This window comes from Heterocephalus glaber, unplaced genomic scaffold (genome assembly GCF_053883595.1).
Source record: "Heterocephalus glaber isolate CG9 unplaced genomic scaffold, H.glaber_assembly_v1.0 deba00001465, whole genome shotgun sequence".
Classification (NCBI taxonomy): Eukaryota; Metazoa; Chordata; class Mammalia; order Rodentia; family Bathyergidae; genus Heterocephalus; species Heterocephalus glaber.
Window position 1 is genome coordinate 17,723,535 of NW_028258312.1, and position 3,729 is coordinate 17,727,263.

General features: G+C 37.1%; 1 long non-coding RNA gene across 2 annotated transcripts; it reads right to left on the bottom strand.

Annotated features, from left to right (window-relative positions):
• Positions 1 to 1,124: 1,124 nt before the first annotated feature.
• Positions 1,125 to 3,452, bottom strand: LOC110348481 (uncharacterized). Of its 2 annotated transcripts, none has more exons than XR_015438914.1 (4): positions 3,103 to 3,452; positions 1,933 to 2,024; positions 1,633 to 1,716; positions 1,125 to 1,365 (listed from the first exon to the last, which is right to left on the bottom strand). It is a non-coding gene; the product is annotated as an uncharacterized LOC110348481 (long non-coding RNA). The 2 variants fall into 2 exon arrangements; XR_015438913.1 differs by having other exon boundaries at positions 2,997 to 3,431.
• Positions 3,453 to 3,729: the final 277 nt, after the last annotated feature.

The following is a 3,729-nucleotide window of genomic DNA, read 5'->3' on the forward strand; positions in this document are numbered from 1 at the left end:
TAAATTTCTTTATTTTTCATTGTCTTCTCCTGTTATATTACAGATTCTACAAAGGCGTTTGTCTGTTTTGTTCCTTGTTGACCACAGACCCAATTTCTGGAGCAGTGCTTCACCCATGAATAAAAACTATGTGATGTGAAAACTTCAATAAATCCCAGAAACAAACTAATTTTATCTCTTTTTTTTAACCCTTGAGGAAACTCACCAGGCTGAAAGAGGAGGCATAACTTGATACAGCCACAGAACTCATCAGGAGCCAAGCAAGTCAGGGTCAGGACCCAGATTTTCTGTCCTAGTCTGATGATTGTTCTGTGGTTTCAGGTTTTCTCCCTGCATATGGAGCCCAGTGTTTAGATCTGAAGTTCAAAAGTAGCACAATGGTAACGGAGATGATGGCTTTTATGTATTCCATCTACTTATCCACTGAATGTTTTCAGAATAAGACTGAAAAAAGTCTTAGTTTATGTTCTTGATATCTAAACATGTCAGATTTTCTGCTTCCTATTCATATTAATATTTAATTGTTATGGTTTAGTAAATATATTTTTTACTTCAGATCTGGGATAGAACATGACTGATTTCTTGATAGCCATATCCTGTGTCTCTTGTTAATGAGGTAGGGGAAAAAACTACACTGCACCCACAAAGTTTGAAATATAATATGACCGTGGACAGTAAAGTGGTGGTTTTTCATTAGTTAATCCATCCAGTCTTTTAGAAACATTCTTCTGTCTTGTTATTGAAAAGAGAATACAAAACCAAAAAGAGACTAGCATGTGTTCCTTTATTCAATAAAAATGTATTGATGTCCTACTATGTGCCACGTTTCTCTGATGTTAAAAGTCAGATTGGGTAGCTATCCTTTTAGATCTTATGTTTTAGAGCTGTGTTTTCCAAAATTGTTTAATGATAGCAGACTCCTCCTGAGAAGAGTCAAGCATGAATGTAATTCCCATCTTGTACATATAGAATCAGAAGTTCAAGGTAAGAATTGGGAGTTTTAGGTTTACCTAGCATTCAAGTTCATTTTATTAGGCAAGTTTCAGAAATAGCTTTAGTGGGAAAGACTGACATTAATATTTTCAGTTAACCAGGTGAATCTTCAAAGTAAGTACTATGGAAAATGGTGCACAATACTGTTTATTGACTTTCACTTTTATATACTGAGCATCTAATGGTGCCAAATTCTGTTCCAGGAGCAAGGGACACAACAGTAAACAAAATGAACTTAGACCTCTGTTCTCACTTCGGTGCTTTTCTTTTTGTGAAATTCAGACAATGAACACAGACTCAGATGAGATCGTCTCATAGGGCTTTAGGTGCCACGCTCTTTTGGGAAGGTTTTGTTTGTGCCAAGTGACCAGGCTGGGCAGAAAAGGAAGAGGAGAGCAAGAGGTTAGACATGAAAGTCTTTGCTTTCCTCTCACTCCAGAGCCTAAGATTCTGGGGCTGAGAGAGAAGTATGCAGCTAAATCTAGGATCATTTTAGACCAAAAGTCTTGACCTGTCTTCCTTTAGGCTCATTCTGGAAAGACTATTTGCTTCTCTCAGAAGCCCAGTGTTTGGCTCTGAGTCAATATATTCTATGAGGGCCTTAAGAGGAGTGAACATTTGGCTGATAAAAGTACATACTGGAAATATTATACACTGTCCTCTCTATTCATCGATTCTCCATGGATGGCATCCAAAAATAGCCAAGCATACCAGCTGATGAACCTGGAAGACAGGACAGGTCACTGTGGAAGGCAAAATGTGACTTAACTAGATCACCCAGACCAGGAAACTATCAGGAAATGTTGCTGTCTCAAAGCAACAGCAGCATTAACAAAAACAGAGATAACAGACAATGGGATAAGAAGAAACCATGGTGCTTCAGTCATGATGGGCCAACCTATTTCAATTGCATACGTTTCAGACCCTTCAGAAGCATACCCAGCAAGGACCCAGAGAACTCCATAAGGCTCAGACTCTATACCGCCACTGCTCCAAGAAGATACATTGGTTATTCCTCCCAAAGCACTGTCCTGGAAAAGAGGAGAGACGGACTGCTTTAGGCTGAAAGATACATCTTTAAAATTATGAATATTTTCAAACATACACAGAATGAAATGGTATAAGGAATCCCTAAATATTTATCACTCACACTCTGGATTTTTGTCATTCTTGTTTCCTGTATAACCCAAACCTCTTTTTGTGGTAAAATATTTCATAGCAAATCTCAGACATAATTTCATTTTCCTCCTATAGATTTTAGTATGCATGTCAAAAAAGTTTAGGCAATCTCAACCATTGTCACAATGCTGTATCCCACCACAATGCTATTATCACAATTAATAATCATGCCATGCATTAGTTAATATACAGTCCATTTTCAATATCTCTGTCTCAAACTGCCTTTTTGCAATTGGCTTGTTTGGAGGTTTTCATTAAAATGCTGCACTTGATTGTTATGGCTCTCAAGTGTGTTCCATTCTAGAGCAGTTTCCCTATAATCATCTACAGTAGGAATTTAAGAAAGAAACATAATCATTCGGAAAAAATTAATCAAGTAACCCTTCTTTTCTCACTTAGGTCTGATCATGCACCTTCTAACCCCAGTGCCACAATAAGAATCATTCATAATCATGGAGAATCCAATTGAACTGGAAGGTTACTTTAGGAAACTTTCCTGGGTGAATTGTATTTACTGAAAAGCAGCTCGAATTTACCAGAGCAAAGTTTCTTACTCAGGAAATATTTTTATGAACTATTTCCAAAGGCCATTGGATGGATATGTCCTCCAATTTATCAGTTGCCTTCCTATAAATCCTGCTAGATTCATTATCAGCAGCACCTACTCTGACTCACAGACCATTAAAGCTTATTGAGAAATAACTTGGACTTCCCAGAAGACTAATTTACGTCAGCAAGCAAAGAGATAATCACAGTCATAAATCTTAACCCTATCCATGAGTATGGCTGGCTTAAAAAAAATAAATTCAGTAATATTTTGTTACCTTCAACCAAAAGAGGACTTGGATTTTAAAAAAATAATCCAGAATGTCTTAAAAGTCATCTTACTTTATTGCCGGTCCTTTGCTGCTGCTGTACATGGTAACTCACCTAGATCATGGCTGAGGGACCAAAGTTCATTGCTGGCTTCCCTTGTTCTATCTTAGAGGTTGTTGGGAAACCAGATAATCAATATTGCAAAGAAAAACAGCAGAGTTTAGAAAATGGTACAAATAAGTATAAAGAAATTTCTCACATAAAAAAACAACATTATTCATTTGTATAAATTCCAATTTTTAGAAATTGAATTAATTCCCTCTTACTCCTTTATTGGTTAATTGCGGCCAAAGCGTCTCTGGGAATGACTTCTAAAAACGGTGATTAAAATGAGCTCCCAAAGTGCAGACTCTCCTCATAGCCAGCCCAGCTTACTCCCCTTCATGCTCACATTATATTTCTCTGGCCAAAGATGGATTATTTATAGCAGAAGCACTAGAGCTCAAAGCATCCTGCTTACCTTTTGTTGTCACGGTAACAATGTAGATGTTTTTCCCTTTTGCACTGAAAGGTCAGATTTCTGATGATATGAGTCACAGAGCTCAGGGGGATTTTTAAAATTGAGATAGCACTTTTTCAAAGACAAATTAAAAATCCAGGTTTCATAAACATCCAGACCATTTAAAATTGGATTTAAACCACCAGCTGGTTTACAATAATTAACCCTGACATCTCCTTGGC